We start from the raw sequence: 17720 nt of genomic DNA on the forward strand, positions 1-17720 counted from the left end.
GGCTGATAACATGTAGGCATTTGTGTATTCCTAACACCTACACGAGGACATTATTTGATTTCTAGGCACAGAATTAATTTGATCACTTAGGCAGAGAACTGGATTGGGAATAAAGAGAACTAAATACCAAGTTCCATAGGTGCTTTGATTAAAAGAATTGTACAGAAATATTTTGAATGAAAATGCAGCTTATCTTTGTAGGGTTACTGGTGACAATGAGTTTACAGCCATGTGAACATGTCTAGAATTTCATATGCTTATATATAGGAAATCATCTAAGGAAAAAGGTATTTTTCTGCCTCCATCACTTTTTTGCTTGAGGAAAGATTATTAACTTGTAGCTTCTCAGAAAATTTTTTTTCCTAGTGTCTAGCTTTGGTTTTTTTACACTTGGAGAAACATGCTTGCTCATGACACTGAATAACTTTTTTGAAGAAAGTTGAGCTGGTGATTGGATGCAATAGTCTCATCTGATGACTGCTTAGCTGAGGAAGAAGGAGACTTGATTGCTTGTGGAATTCCTGCTGTCTCAGCCCCAGTGGATGGGCAGTGACCTGCAGCTGCCCCCAGCCTGGCAGCTCTGCTCATGACTCATCACAGGGCCTTCAGTGCCTTTGACACCACTGTCTGCTGAAGTACGTGAGGCCCACCAGTGTCCCCTGTGTGTCTAGGATAGCAGTGCCTTATAAAAGCATGATGCATTCCTAAGGTGTCCCTGAGAGAAAGAAGTCCAGCTTTCTCTGGGTCAAGTTCTATGGAGAAGGACTGTAGAAAAGAAAGCCCATGACAACAATGTAAAATGGTAAGTCACACTATGGTATAAACAGAGTTTAGGTTTAGGAATGAGGAATTCAGTGGTAAATCACATGAACTCTCCTTCCCACTTACTGAGTACATTACGTGTTCTTAGAAAATTCTGCATTAGTAGTACTATAAAAATCTGCTTTTATTGGATTATGGATTGTATTGTGTATCCACAATTAAAAAAGAGAGGTTGTGCTCCCCACATGCTTTTCTATCTGGGCCACTACTATCTCTTATTGTAAGAGAACTGCTCTGTATATTTTCATTGCTTTGTCTTTTCTAAAACCTCCAGTATGCCAGAATGCCAAATAGAGTCATGTTTTTGATGAGTATCTTTTCTCTAGAAACTGGGCTGAGAGCCACAGACTTGCTTCCAGTGAACCACCAAAGCTTCTTTTAATTTGATGACCTAAGTTGCTGTTGAATTTGGATAAACTCAGACAAGTTTATATGTGAAAATGTCTGTCTTTCATTGCTAATCCTTTGAGCTGTTCAGTCCTCTTAAATCCTCTTTTTTTTTAGGCTTAAAAAGGTTATGTCTCCATCCAGACACTTTCAGTGTTCTGTTTTCAGGACTTAAAAACTCATTTCAAGGCTTTTCCTGTATTTAAGACAATACTGAAAACTGCAAAGAAATTTTTTAAGTAAAGATTTTTGCAACATCAGCCAGCAGACAGTAGTCTTTTTTTACTGAGGTATAGATGTACTTAATTAACTAAAGTACATTGTTCACATATTTTAATATCACCTTTTCTAGGAAAAGACATGAAACATATTCAGGTTATACAATGTCTTGCTTAAAAAAATTCTTCATCAATAAAACATCACAAAATCTCCTTTCAAGAAAGAAGTCAGCAAATCATTTCATGATTTTCAAGGTAACATAACTAGAGATTGGAATACAGGGCAATAGCAATGAAATGGAATAATGTACCTGAGTTCAGAATAGTCAATGCTTCATATCAATAGGCTTTGAGACAGAGATAGAAGAAAGTTTTGTGTCATGGACTCTTAGATGTGGAGTGCACTTTGACTCTGCAGTCTTTTTTCCAAACCTGGACACTTGGAGGGGTCACTATTTCTAATACTATCTCACTGGAGAGAAGTGAGAGTTTTCTGAATCAAGCTACTTCAAGCCATAAAATGTCTAAACTTCTCAAAAATTACTTCTCTCTTTACTTTTTTCTTTCTATTTTCAGTTCTTATTTAGTATGGGTTTGAAACCAAGATCTTTGATGATTTTAACAGCCAAAAAAGTGTAAATATAGAAAGTGTAAGTATGGTTATTAAATCTGTGAAGTTCTACAGAGCTTCAGTGATACTTACTCTCTTCTGACAAAAGTGTCCCCCATCTTTATCTTAAAGCTTGTGGAATCAAGGTGGTGATCATTAACTCTGGTAAATTTTAAGAAAGATAGACAGTGACATAAAAGGGATTTTTTTTCTTCTTTTTTTCTTTTTTTTTTTTTTTTTGTTTTGGTTAAAATCAAGAACATTGCAGAACATATGTTTCCATTAAGTTCTCAACAGCAAAAATTGCCATCTTTTACTGAGCAAATTGCAACTTTCAACTTCTCATGGAAATTGCTCCTCTTTTAAGGTCACAAAGATTCAAATGTAATCAATCATCCTGGAAATGGGATCTGAGAATCTGAAATTGTCTGAACTTGTCAGCATAAGGAACTCTGTGCTTGCTTAGTGTGAAATAAAAATGTTCACAGCTACTATGAACAGTAGGAGATGGGAGTTACTTAATTTTTTCTGAACTTCAGAAAGTGTTTTAAGACACTCATGTAATTGCTGTGCTCTGGTAAGGTGGCATAGTGGTAGCATCTACTATCCTAATCTGATACTAAGTTCCTAGGTAAACACATTCCTTTACCTTACCAGATATAAAAATGTATCAGGAAATGCCATACTCAAAAATGGAGGGGCAATTCAGCCTTCAGCAGAGTCAGCCTGCATTTCTCTCTGGTGGAAATCAAGGATTTAAAGAAATTACCCTTAACCTTTTGGATTCCAGATAGAACTGCACTTAACATGGACTTGCTTTTGTTTTAAATCCCTTCTCTGACAACTGCCCCTCTAATTATAGAATGCAAAATCTGATGCTTACAAGTCCAAAAGCTACAATATGCTTTACATCCTGAAACAATCCTCTGTACTAACTATCAACTCTGTCATGGAGATGGTTGCTAAAACTCTTGACACTTTCCTCACTGTGAAACACAGTATTTTAAATAAAATAGTTCAGTTTAAGGCTTGCTAACAGATGCAAACAAATGAGAAGCAGAGCCTGACCTCCCTAGTGTGCTTTTTAATTTTGCTAAAGCTGTGCCTTACACCACAAGCTTTAGTAAAATGCTTCCATGTATCACAAAGCCTCCCTTGTAGAGATGAAGAGGGAATGCCCTGGTTTCCATGCCCCCCGGGGGGCTCCCCAAACCCCCCCCCCCGTGTTGCCCTGTGTGGCTGGTGCCCCGGGAGCAGCCCCAGAACAGCAGATTGGTTCCAGGCACTTCTGCCTGCCAGCACATTGTGGAACTAACTTGCAAGGAATGTTCCCCTTGGCAGGCAGCCTCCTCCTGGCACCAGTGCCAAATGATATCAACCCTAATTGTTGCTATTTATGACATTTCTTGTTGCTTTTATGAATCACTGCTAAGAAAGCCAGGTTATTCCAAATCTTTGAACAAGTCGTACAGCGAGAAGCCTGATTATAGGTAGAGGACAGTAGGAATTATTTTGAATTGATTCTACAGTTTTTTGAGCTGAGAGACAAAAGCATATTCTGCTTGAGGTGGGAGCTTCAAATCAAAAAACTGCTGAGTCTTAAGACTCCAACCTTGGCACTGTCTTGCTGTGTGCCCTGGAGTTTCTTGAAAGTCTCTCTTAGTTTTCTTTTACTTAGGCTATTCACTATTTTCTTTTAATTTTCTTTTTTTCAGCTGATTTGAAACTAATGTAAGCAAACAGGCCCACATGCAAATAAATATTCCAGTACTGAGAATAATATCATCTGTATGTAATGGCTCTGACTGTGTGTAAGACTTTGAGCTTCTTTGTGTGTGGATGAAATACATAGATAAAAATGGCAATTCTAGTTTTGACCGAAACTAACACACAATTAAAAATATAACAACAACTCTGTCCTATTTTTCTTTTCCCAAATAAGCAAAAAATGCAACTATATATGAAATTTCTGAGGTGAATGCTGCTGTAAGTGCCCAACAGATCTAATCCAGGTTTGTGCTTCCAGAAACCCTGGGCATGCTCATTGTCAGAGGCATTCTGGAAAATGTTGAGTAAAACAGCTATGCATGCACAGTAGTTCTGGCATGTCCTAAAAGCAGGTGACTTTACTGTGCAAGTACAGTGTCATATGAGTGCAGGCAGCTTTTATCAAGAAATCCCAAGCAGAAATATATTTGTCCTTTTCTGTGTGTCACTCCTAAAGCAGACCAAAAAATCCATCTTCTGTAAAAGAGAGAACATTGTATGCAAGGTGCTCCTGGGCCAGGGCAGGGGGTTTGGAGGCCCACTGTAACAACATAGGAAAATATGTCTACTCTTTGATGCTGTAGAATAACCTTCTGTAGCACACATTGGCTAGTAGAGACTTCAGTGGTAGTACTTGAAGGATGCTTTAAAATCTAAACAAAAAGGTTTGTGTTTTTCTCTACTTGTGAGTGACTGTGGAATAAAATACTGTAGACCTCTTCTTTTTTCCAGTATATTTAATGCCTCTGCAATGATGTTATATGAATAATATTGCTCTTTTAATCTTCCATATGGTTGCTGAGTGCCAATAATACTCATGTCAGAGTTTGAGTTTTGCACTGCTTTTAGCCACTGCTATACATATAATCCTAAATGCAGTACTACATATTTCAGTTTGCAAATGAGAAGCACCTATCAAACATCACTGTTTATGATGGCAAACTTATGAAATACACTATTCAAGCAAAGTATAATGCTGTTTTAAAGTTCAGGATATATATAAACACAAGAGGGCAAATTCTAACGTTAGCATATAATGCTACTGCCTATATCCCCAAAAATGTGTATTTTCGTCAGGTCACCCTAAGCTGAGGGAAATGGAAATGGGTTGTTAGTCAGTGTGACAGACAGACCACAGATATGAAGCATCTGGAGACCCAAGCCAGGCACCACAGCTACGTTATGGTGTCAGAGATCATGAGGCTTGTGCGGAAAGAGAAGGGCTGGTGGCTTGGAAACAAGAGGCAGAAGGTTTGAGCTGATTAGGGATGCCCTGCCAATGGCAGTGCTTGCTCTTGCCTTCACACTCCATCATGTCAGAGCAGGCACTATGAGCTTTTGCTCGGTACAGGGCACAGAGAGAAGTGGTGAGGTGTACACTGTGTCGGTGTCTCACTCGAAGGAAAGGATGTGGTAATTTTTTCAGTGTCTCCAATAGAAGACTAAACTCTGGGAAAGCCACTGAGATGCTCTGAATGCATACACTGGGACAGCCAGCAACCTCTCTGTATCAGCATTAGAGAGTGCATCCTCACTCCTGGTGTCCAAAGCAGCAGTCTCAGGCTCACATTGCAGAAGATGTACAAGCTCAGTTTGCTGTCCTGACCCAATCACATCAATGCACCAAAATATCTTTTATATCTTGTTTACATTATTCCAAACTCCAGTTACTGCAAGACTGATAACACAGTTTTACAGATAACAAATGAGGTGCCTTATTATGATGCAGTTGCAGAGTCAAGAATCAAAGGACTTTTTGGTGTAATCCTGCCTAGAAATCATTGTGATACAACTGGGAAATCTTGATGTTTTGTAAACATGAACTACAGAAACAAGAACCAGTCCTTTAGGTTTGAGGCCATTCTGAATGAATAGATTTAGACATACCGATATTTTAAATAGTAACCAACCACAAATTTGTTTTTAGTTGTTCAGTTCCTCTTTCTTTTTTTTAATCTTTTAATTCTTAGAAAACAGAATGTAACCAGGGGAAGGATGGCAGGGAAGTAGTGGTTCCTCTGGTCAAAACTACACTGAAATGTTTTTTTCTGTCCTTTCTAGTGAAGAGAAGGCTTTTCCAGGGCTTTTTTTTCTCCAAACTCATAGTAATTTTTCAATTAAATTACCATATATGTTAAATTGCACCAGTTGCCTGGCCCACCCAGGAACGTGAGTCTTCTGTTTTCCCACTGTTAAAAGCTTAAGAACTAAAACTCTTCAGTATTTTAATTACTGCAGATCTATCAAGCTGCCAGCCATCTCGTTATGACTACTTTGGGTTTTATTGTTACTGTAAATGTTTTGTCTTCAATTAGCTTTCCTCTGTCCTGGAGACAATATTCAGCAGAGCACAAGGTGTTGGCTGTGTGACATTGTGTGTAGATGATTCAGGTGTATCTTTTTCTCTCATAAAGAGAGTCTTTCTGCTGCTTTAGACCCCATGTGTTCTCTGCTGAGGGCTGTGACAGCTGAACACACGAGGAAGGCAGTGGCCAGAGTGGTGATTTTGCTTTAATGGTGCATGTCTCAAAAGGCATCCAGATGCCATAGTGATGGACAGCTTTGAAATACATATTTAATCTCACAAACTTTCAATTAAGGAGACTATCTGTTATGTCAGACCAAAAGATAAGTTTTAGAAATTAATTGTAGTAAAGCAAAAATTTTGATTTATTGGCCTTTCTCCCTTCTGCCTCTCATATGTGTGGTGGTTCCTAGTGATCAGACTGTAACGGAACATAACATTCTTTTCTTTTTTATTATTTTGGTTTTTCTTGAACTATTCTGTTCTTTATAGAACTCTGACCATATCCTTTTCCTAAACTTTTTCACTAGTGTAATTTCTCTTTGCAGAGTACTTCACAATATCTGACCTGAAGTCAGTGAGGGTGCAAAATCTGAAGATTATTGATGCCAAAGTGTTATAGGGTTAGAGTTGTAAAGAGAAATATGCAAGCTGGAGCACTGCTGAAAAGCAAACCGGAAAGGTCAAAATTGCTGAATAGTGTCTGCACAAGACTATTCTCTTGGAAGTGGCTATTCTCATCTTATTATAAAATTACTGGCATCAGAAGTGCCACTCTCGTGTTAGTTATTGTTGCAGGCCACAGCATTGCTGCTTGTTTCCCTCTGCCAAGCAATTAAACAGAAGGAAAAAGAGAACAGGCAGGATAGGTTGCTAGGATAGGTTTCTCTTCAAAGCCATATTCAGGATCCTTCTTTTGACAAGCACTGCTGCAGTTGGGTAGGTTTGCTGTGGTGGTGGGGAACTGGCATCATTCTGTTGCACCTGCTTGCCATAGATTGTAGCTTTTTCTAATCTAATGCCCTTGTAAACTGTAGTGGTGATGCTGCTGGGCTGTCAGGGACACTTTGTAAAGAGCTTCTGCTGGACTCTCAAAAAATACGGTATAACACACGTGGCTTTATGATCATTAGTATCTAGAAGTTTCAGCAGCCTACCTGTCTACATTTTGCTTTTTGGGAATGTATGTTTAAAGAGACAAATTTTTAACTTAATGGTATCTTCTTTGCTTGCTTTTGATGATTTAGGAGCTTTCTGCACTTAAAAGTCTTGAACTATAGTCTAGCAGGTAACAACAGCAGCTAAATGCAGCATTTTTAGAGCACGGATTACGAGGCACAGAATTCCAGCCCAGAACATCTGGCTGATAAATTATAGAGCACACTAATCAGCATGTCAATGTGGAGGATTTACATGGTCGATGGCAAGTGCCAGCCAACTCTAAATCAAATACATCACTTTTTCTATCCCTTCAACCAGAACACTGTCTGTACAGTGATTTACTGCTGCACCCAATAAGCTGAAATTTCCTAATCATTTGGAGAAAGATGCAATTACCAATAAAGAAACTGATTCTGGGGTGAGAAATCTGAGTGCACTTGGTCATTGTAAGCTGAAATATTTCAAAATAAAGAAATGCATAGTTCAGGAAATACATTTTAATCATCTTCTTGATTAGAAGATACTATTTTTTACGTTTGTGAGATGGCACAATAACTCATTGTCTTCCAGATCCTCAGAATCAAGTTATGATGTGGTTATTGTCTGAGGAGATGCTTAGTGCTTTTGGAAGGATCTCTACTTCCATGTCATACAGGAACTCAAGCATCAGACAGCATATAAGTGTGTGTAGTGCTTGCACACAAGAGATGTGCCTGTACAAAGATGTCTAATTAAAGTACATGTATAAGGTCAGTAAATATGACTAACAAAAAACAACTAACACTGAAAGAGAGCTGCAGTTTGTTGGTTTTTTAATTATTTTTGTTGTTCACCAATGGCTAATGATGTCTTTCTGTGTCAGGTGCTAGTGCTTGCAAAAAAAGAATAGAGTTGCCCTTTAGTTGTTGGATGTTCTCAGAGTACTGATGCAGCTTATGACCTCTAGGATATAATGTTTCAGTTCTGATTGTAGGGAAAAGGCAGGGTTCTAATAGTCAGCTCTGATTTTATATTTTGTCTGGGAATGGGCCATTGTGTTGTTCAGCCACTCAGCAGTGTAATGCAAATTCTGGGTGACCGATGAGCAGTGCTAAGTCATCTAACTAAGTTTACAATGACTTTATGCTGTGCTGGGGCTTTCTAGGCATCAGTAGAACTTTTTGTTGCTGCCTTGTGTCCATGATGCTAGGCAGCAGCAGCCCCACATTTCAGATCTAAACCTATACTGACTGAAGCACAAGCGAGGAGTGGAAGTCTGAAACTTTCACTGCCTCCTTCAGTGATCAATTAGCTAAAATGGTTTTTCTGCTTGTTCTGTTCTGTGGATCAATACTGGTGACAAGGCACAAGCTTGCAAGGAAATGACTAAGCCATATGGTGGCCAGTTGATTGCTGTGGTTAAAGATGGTACTGGCTGGAGGGGAATTTTCGGAAGTATAGCATGGTGCTGAGCCCATTGTGGCTGGGGCTTAAAAGTCAAGGGCAATATGTGTTAATCCACTGCAGGAAACAGAATGAAGGCATGTTCATGAGATATACTGTATTGCTAAAAAGGAATCATAATTGACATTTTGCTTGTATAACCTTGCCTTCACTTGCCTTCATTTTGAAATCTTTCTGTCACAGTGAATGGTGGCTCCCAGTAAAATCCACTCCCTGTTGACTCACATAAATTTGTTTTAAATTTTCTGATTTTTTGCTTGTGCTACATTTAAGGCTGAATCCATAAGCAATAACTACACAGTGGCAGTGAAGGAGAGAAGATGAATGTACTTCAATAGACAAGAATGCTGGCCCTTATGAGAATTTTCTTATTTAGGGTATGAGTCACACCACATTGACACAATTATTTGTTCATCTCGGTGGTTCAGCTGCTATTATGTCTGATTTTGAGTATGCATGCATTGCAATGTCTAATTTAGGAGAAAAAAACATTACATTCACTTACATATACAAAATTATTTATGAGGTAATGACACTATGAAACCAGATTTGAACTTCCAGGAACACTCTCTGACTTCAAAGACTACTAACATTTGCAAATGTAGTTAATAAACAATGATTTGGAAGCATAGATGGAGATGAGACAAAGGACCACTTTGAAATTTACTTCAAATCAACATTCTACCTCTAAGTTTGTAACTAGACTCTCCTCAAAGCTACATCCATGAAATCGGTGTTGTGTGTCTCATAGGGATCTTCAGCAATCCCAAGGGATTGCTTCAGGGTTAGCTAAAAAATATTCTTGCATTATTTACTAATGACTCATTTGTAACCATCTGCCACTCCTCTTCCTTGAGTAAATATTGGCAAATGTTATTGCTGCAAAAACAACAGTCAGCTCTACATCATAGCTTTCTCAGATACTGGCACAATGGCTGTGCCAGGATCAGGCAAAGTGCTTATCTGGAAGCTGTAAAAAACATTTTGGGCTTTCTCACATAATGCTTGTCAGAGTAACCCTAAAGCTGTGCCATCTGATGATGGGAAAACCAGGACTGAGGTCAGGAAATCACAAAGATCTATCCCTCAGTTGTTCCAGTTGAGCCAGAGGAGTCGACCTGTTTTACCTTAGCTAAGAACAGTCTTCTGGCTTGAAGGGAAGAGCAAGGGCAGACAACAGTTCTGTGAAATCCATTTGGGTTTCATCTCTGGGAGAAGTTTGTGGAGGCTAGTGATGCCTAGCATTCTTGCTTTCTTCTGCAGGAGGAAAAACCCCTTCTTCCTTCTGCATGAGGAAAAACCCCTCATGTATACATATATATATATATATATATATATATATTACTTTGGTGCTGTGACAAGCAGCTGTATCTAATTTCTCTGCTTTCAGCTTCTCTTTCATTGTAAAATTATGGAATCCTCTGTGACCTGATGCTGTATATAAATTATTCAAAGTGGCATCTTGGTATAAAACAGTAGACAGTGCTTTTTTCCTAGTTTTATGACTAGGTCTGTTTTTTCAGAAATGGCTAGACTATATTTGCTGCATTCTTACTCAGTGATCTAAAATTATATCTTCATTGATTTGGCACTTACCAGCTTTCCCAAATAAGACCTTACAAGATCCTTAACGGATGTACTTTTGTGGCTTATTAGTGGACTCGCTCCTGCTGTTTGCTTTCAAGGTAACCTTTCATGTTTGCTACATTTTCAGAATACTTTGATTAAGTGCCCAAAACCACCAAAGACATTCATCCTGCCCCATCTAATTGCAAAGGCTATTTCAACCACTCTGTCATAAGCAAGTGAGGTTAATGTAAGAGGGTGATTTTTCTAAGTGATTTTTTCCCTCTACACTGGTTCTTAGTAAAATGCACACCCAGTCCTGTGCAGTGCAGCATGGAGATGCCCTGCTGGGTCTGGGCAGTTTGGCTTGGTTGATGGAAGCAGTACAGTTACATGAATGTGTGTGTCTTCACCTCAGCTAAAATTCTCAACCTCGTGTTTGGCTTGGACATTCTGAATGAGTGTCAGTGAGGGGAAATGCTGCCTAGCCAACAGGAGGAAAGAAATTACATCACTCTTTCATATTTTCCTGTGTTATCCTGTTGAATTCTGGTGATTGGGTGTTGGGTCCTTCCAAGCTGGCTTTTCAATGAAGAAAAAAACAGTGATGTGAAAGTGTGCTATGTCCTTCTTGCTACACACAGGCCTAGAAAATAGGCTTTTCTTCTAAGACTTAAAACGTGCTTCCATGTGAAAAAAAAATGTTCTTAAGAGACAGCAGTAATATTGCTGGGTAATACATAAATGCAATTTGTGGAAATTAGTTCTTTGGTAAAATTATTGGCTAATGTGAAAATTCTTAGAAAAAGGCAGGCAATATTTAAAGATTGAGTTACAGCCTGCTGGCTGACTACAGCTTCAGAAGTAGGGCTACTCACATGGTGTATGGAAAAGCCCATTTAAAACCATACTCTTCCAGATTTAGAATCATCTAGGATGAAAATTCACAGTAAATACTCATAATCCATATTCAAATATCAGAGCTGAGATTTGTATCTGATTGTTCTGAACCCTTCCATTGTTACAGGAGTACTGAAAGTCTTGGCCTGCTTTCATTGCAGATAGAAACTAACACTAATTTTGGGAGCTTGAAAGATTCTGCATGACAGAATTAAGATATGTTGGTCTAGTTCTGTGTTTTTCTTATTTTTGTGCAGCATGTGAAAATGAAATGCAATCTTAAAGCCACTCAGATTTGTTTTCTGTTTTCTTAGGCTTCCCTGTGTATGATGTTTAAAATAATTGCACCACAAATACAGTTATAGAGAGTTCAAGTATTCAATATTGTGCAATGTCTGTATCCGTTCTCTCCCCTTCCCCACCATCCTGTAAAATCATGGGCTTTCTTTTCTGTGATCCATGTGGGTTTTTTTTTCATTTATTTCTTTGTTTTGTTTAAGGAAACACCTGAGTCATGATATTACTTCCTCTTTCCAACCATGAAAGACACAATTTTTCTTGTGAATGAAAACTTAAATCCCTTGACTCTGGGCTTTGAGCAAAACACCAGTTATGATTACAAGTTCTCATAGCTTTTGTTATCCCAAATGGCATTATTTCTAACTACAGACATTGTTAAATACTAATGGTGCTTCACAAAAAAAAAATATTTAGCTTGTTCTGCAGTACAGGATTTTTGTTGACTTTGCTGCTTGTTTTAAATTAAGTCTTGTCTGTGACCACAGGAGAGATGCTGAGGTGAAGGAAGACAAGAACATTGCAGGTTCAAAATGGGGACTGAATTTTAAAGTTATTTTCTATACCTGACACACAGCCCCAGGTGGGAAACATAATTCAGTTGCTTTAATAGCTGTGCTATGATCTTTCCCAGTGTGATAATAAGCATTTGGCAGCTTGGTGACACCCTCATAAAGTTATATTAGGAAGCATGCTAAGGCCTCTTTGTACACAGAGAACAGGAAAAGAAAAAGAACACATATTTGCTGCATATCATCTTCTGACATCAATATTTACCTGTTCTGTAAGCATGGAGGTCTGCATCATAGCCATTTCTCAAAGATGTCATTATTCTCCTTCTAGGTCCTCTGAGATCAGTGTCAGCTGAAGGAAAAGATAGCTTTCACAGTCAGAGGTTGCTTTGATTGTTGGTAGAAAGGCTTGTAGTCCCTACATGAGGATAAACAGTCATGAAAATCTAAATTCCTCATTCCTTTTGGTTTATATAGGTTTTAGCTTGTTTCTGAATGAAAAAAAAAATTACTAATGGCTAACAATGTCAGAATATCTTTGTATGAACATGTCTCTTCACAAGCAATATGACATTTTTAACACATTAACTGCCCTTAGAGATTCCAAATGAAGACTCATCTCATTGCCCATTTCCTTTGTGCTTGAATTACCTGCTTTAATTAGTCTAAATGCCTGAAGAGTTTTGTCTTCATACACCACTAAGCTTAGTTTCCTTCTGAGCATACAAGCAACCATCTAGGTACAGAACACATGACATTGCAGCGTTGTTCATTTGGATAGGCAGTGCAACTTTTGCAGCAAATTCAATCAAGGCATCAATTTTAGTCTGTGTTGATGATAGTAAACTCCCTATTTAATAGAAGTTATGCTTTGATGCTTTTTCACATCATTTTAATTTATAAGTGCTAATGAAACAATGAAGCTGTTTGAGCCATGGAAAATAACTATCTGCTGCTATGTACTATGTGAAAAACAATAACAGCACTTACTAGGTGGATGCATAAATTAATGTGACTTCCCTGAGTTTATGGTTTTCAGCTTATTTTATTTTGTATTTTCATTAGTCCTAGGAATGTGTCACAAAATTAGGCAACACACATCATGAAAGTCCAGTGCAAGAAGCTAATTTTTAAGTTGTGTGATTACAGTCAACAAAGGATGTAACTTGTGAGTATGATTTGTTCTTATTGAATAGTCTTCCGCTATGCCTTGAAATGGGAGTCAAGTCCAAATGGGAGTAAAGCCAAGAACCTGTTCAAGATGCAGCCCTTTGATTCTGTCGTGGCTTTGAGAAAGAGCAGATGAGTTATTTGGCTTTTGCATGATCTGTAGGGCTTCTGCTCTTTGCAGAACCACCGGCACTCCTCCCTCGGTCAGTGATTGAGCCCCACTCGTTGCTTGGAGGAGGGTAAAGTTGCAGGCAAGTTGGTGACTAGTTACCAGTCTACATGAATCTGGCAGTGTTGGCTGTTTGCTTCTGGTAGGCTCCACTTTGAGTACAAGCACTGTCTAATTAGACATGAAGAGATTTGTTGAATTATATTCCCTTTGCTCGGTCGGTCAATGCTCGGAGCATGAATATTTTAGCAGATATTGACGCTGACTCATGGGACTGAGGCCGATGAGGGAGAAGGTCGTGCATCTGGCATGCTCAAGGTCATGTCATGGATTCATGTGTTTGTGGGAAAGCCCAGAGCTACTAGACAGCTGCCCAGAAAATGTGCACTGCTGCCACGTCTGCTCCTTCTGAAACACCGTGAACAAGGCACAGCAAAGATCTCGAGGAGAATCCCAGCACTGCAAGTACATGGAATGCAGACTGTGGCAGAAGTGTGAAAGTGCATAAGCTGAGGTTTAATTGAGTGAGTCATCAGCTCAGAGCAATGAGACCTGACAGGTCTAAGTGAGGAAAGGCCCAAAGGGGCTCTTAGGAGAAAGAACTCTGTTGCTACAGCAGTTCAGTTCCTTGTCAGCCTCTCGCTAGAGCTGAAGCCTAGCCTTGAAATTATGACCTGCAAACATTTGCAAAATATAAACTATATAGAAAGTTCATATTTGTGCATTTTGTAATTTTGAATCTCTTGTCTGATATTTGTCTTTGCAGGCATTTGATCTCGCTTCAATATGTTTGTCATTTCATGACAAACTGGACTTTAGGGTAAAAGAAAGTGCCTGTCAGATTCAGTGGGACCTGCTGGCATTGAGGTCAGGGCTGAATATTTGGGCTTGATTCTGAAAAACAATTTCAAGTCCTGCTGTTTTATTCCTTAGGACATAATCTAGACAAACAGGATTTCCAGAGGATTTTAATTTTTATTTTATGTGAGATTCTTTACCATGTATTTTATATTTGGTAAAATAATTGTTTGAAAAATGATGTGCAATATAAATACCATTTCTGAATTTGGCTCCAGCTGAGGGAGACACAAGCAGAGGAGACAGAAAAACACGCATAATGAGAAATCTGACCTTACCCTACTCCCTTGCTGGGTGCATGCTGTGTAACTCAAGAGAGGCCCATAAGTAACAGACTTTTAAAACATTTAACTGAATTTTTTTTACAAATTTAACTTAAATCACCAGTGCATTTGAATAAATATGTTTATCTATTTCCTTCTAACAACTGCCATGGTGTTTGGTTCCCCAACACTGTGCTGTTAAAGCTATTGCAGGCTAATTTATTCCACACCTACCTGAATTTTGTCAGTTCTGAGTAGTTAAGCAAGTCCACAGCTTGGTTTTATTCCTCTCCTGTCAGAGGCAAAGAAATAGCGTTGTTCAAAGATGAAATTACTTTTGAATCTCATTAATAAAGTGAATCGATATGTTCTCCTGCAGTGGCATGTTTTATGTTCTTAGTCTCTCCTCCTTAGGAAGACACTACTATTTAGGAATCAAATCTATCCAGCAAACTAAAATGAAGTGATTTCCCCCCCTCTTTATGAACTTTTCTAGCTACAAAGTATTCCAAACAACCTTCTAAATTATTCAAAGCTCTGTAGCCTGTGGAATTTTCAATCTGCTGGAAACAGCTGAAAAATAAAAACCACATGGTCCACTGGCTCAGCGTACAAGAGTCTGCATTTTAATCCTGCATACACCGGAGCGTGGGCCTCTGTCATTTGGTGTTGACATCTGCATTATGATGAGGGCAATTATTCAAAGCTAAATTACTATTCAGGGCAGTAGTGTGAAACAACGAAAATGAGATTGCTGGAGGGGAAAATGTATGCAACAGTTTGTATAGTTAGGAAAGAAAATTGGGTTCATTTGCTGAAGCACTGCTTTCCTCTTTAGCAGAGTTTAACCCCTTTACAACAGCTAAAATAAAGCTGTGACATGTTTTTTGACAAAATTCAAGTGCTTTCTATGTGCTTTTTCAACTGACATAATTGTAATATTTATGGACCAAATCAGAAAGTGTCCTGTATTGTAGTAAAGACTTCATTTAGGCACACATCTACACCGAATGGAACAGTGGGAATGATTTGCATCAAAACAGAAGATAAGACTGGATAATCACTTCTCCTCCTATTAAACTGTGAACACTCTGACTTTCCTTTTTTTTGTTGCAAATGTAAAAACTTCTCCTTCAATGAATACATGTGGATCTTTAGAAAACTGGGCATATGCACTGTGAATATTCTTCCAGGTCCTGTATTGGTTTGCTTTGTAGCTCAGAATATTAATTTCTGTCCCTAAAGACATTTTCTTCCTTAGCTAACCAAGACAGTCTGACTAGTAAATACTGAAATATAGTATTAGAACTAATGATTGTTTCTACAAGTTTGTGCTAGTCTATACCTGGTTTAGAAGCAGGGTCCCAACATTCTTCAGCTACCTAACCATTCAGAAGTCCCAATAAAGCTTCTGGAAAGTCATCCTTGCCTTGTACCCTCCTTCTGCAGAGAGTTAGGAAAAGAAAAGAAACATCCACAGATCATGGATTCCTTCCTACACCTAAAAAATTATCTACAATAGCTATAAAATAAAGAGTTTATCTGTAAATCTTGGTCAGAATTCCATATGTGTGTATCACATCCCACAAAACAAGATATTTTGAGCACCCCGTTGTTTTTTTGGCAGAGCAAAATTTCCACCCATTCTTGAAAGGTTTGTGCCAAAGTGTGGCTTTATCCTAACTGCTGCCTCTGAGTCCCCCCTCCTTTTTCTTCTATTGTCTGTCCAGTTCTTTCACAAAGTGGCTTCAGTGCCTCAGGTCTGGGGGGGGATAGTGTTCCCTTTCCATTTCTTTACTTCTTGAATTCTGTGCCAGGCCAAACGCTGGCATATGGACACATTTGAACTGAGTGGACATACTTATCTAGGGAATAGAGAAATGTGGCAACTGGTAAAACCTTTTTTTAAAGATAGACAACCACCGAAGCAGTGAGGGGACACACGGGTCAGAGTAGATTCAGTGGTGAGGAGACCAGGAGTCCATCCAAAGAGTGCAGGAGATACACCTGTGGCTCTTACATTGTCTGGAACTGCTCTTAGACAGAACATCTGATACTGAGATTTTAGAACTGAATGTTTGATAACTGAATAGTGATGTATCTGCACCGTGTTGCAAAAGATCTGGAGAAGTTATCAGCTATGTCAGTGCCATGAAAGACACGATAAAATTTGGGTTCAGAGAGTCGAAAAATCAGGAGCTGTCCGTGATGAAAGGCACTGACAGAAGAATTAACTTATGGAAGCCAATAAATGTGTGTTTGCACTATGGTGCAGAATTCTATTTTCATCCATAATCTAGAATATACCAGTTCTCTGGGCCCTGTTTGCTCCAGCAACACATGTTAAGAATCTCTCATTGCTGTGGCTTTAGTAACCTTCCTGCAGGAGCTGGAAGGCTGCCACACAGAGTGCAGCCTGGGCAGTAACAACAGGAGCTTCTTCATTAAACTCCCTTCTCCAGCAGGACCTGGAAATGACAGCTATTTAATTCCCATCTTTTGCGTGGAAGAGGTTTTTCCTGTGTAATGCAATCTTGAGCATATGTAGCGTGTGTTAATAGGTCAAATGAATCTTGTTGAAGACATTGATTACTTGACTGTTACCTTTCATTTAATTTATAACTGAATGCTTTAGGCAGATTTCTTCCATGCTGAATTATCTTCACATTCTCAGCTAGAATTTATCCTTTCAGAAAAAAAATGTATTGACTTATCCTTGGCATTTAGATCACCAATTTTTGCCAAAGATATCAATTCTAGAAACATTTTTTTGAAATCACTGAAGATCATGACAGTTATTTACCTCCTCTTTTAACTTCTGAATCAATGCTGATTGCCACAGCATAATCTCATTTGCTTTCAAAACATGGTATATCATATACTTGTGGCAGAAATGAATAAAAAAGGAACAGGGGATTTGGTATCATTTTAGAATGTAAGGAAGATCACTAGTAACCTAGAAACTGAGTAATTTTTATGTGCTGTGCTCTTATAGTAGTCTAACAGAGTATGTAACAAACCTATTTAAATGTCACAAAATCATTTTCTAATGGAGTGGGTAATTTGTGAGAAATGCAGAATATCTCAGGCATTCTGACTGATGTCATGTTTGTTTGACATCTGCAGAATGAGATGAAATAAGTGTTCAGTTTTGTTCTGGAAAAGTAGCATTTGCTTCTTTAAGCAATAATGAGTTCTGTTCATGTGTCAAGAAGAAAATAATTGTTAAAGTGCTCTTTAATGGAATGAAGAACTAGGATTCTTTATTTTTG

The sequence above is a fragment of the Manacus vitellinus genome, unplaced genomic scaffold, assembly GCF_001715985.3.
Source record: "Manacus vitellinus isolate BGI_N305 unplaced genomic scaffold, ASM171598v3 scaffold_15_pilon, whole genome shotgun sequence".
NCBI lineage: Eukaryota > Metazoa > Chordata > Aves > Passeriformes > Pipridae > Manacus > Manacus vitellinus.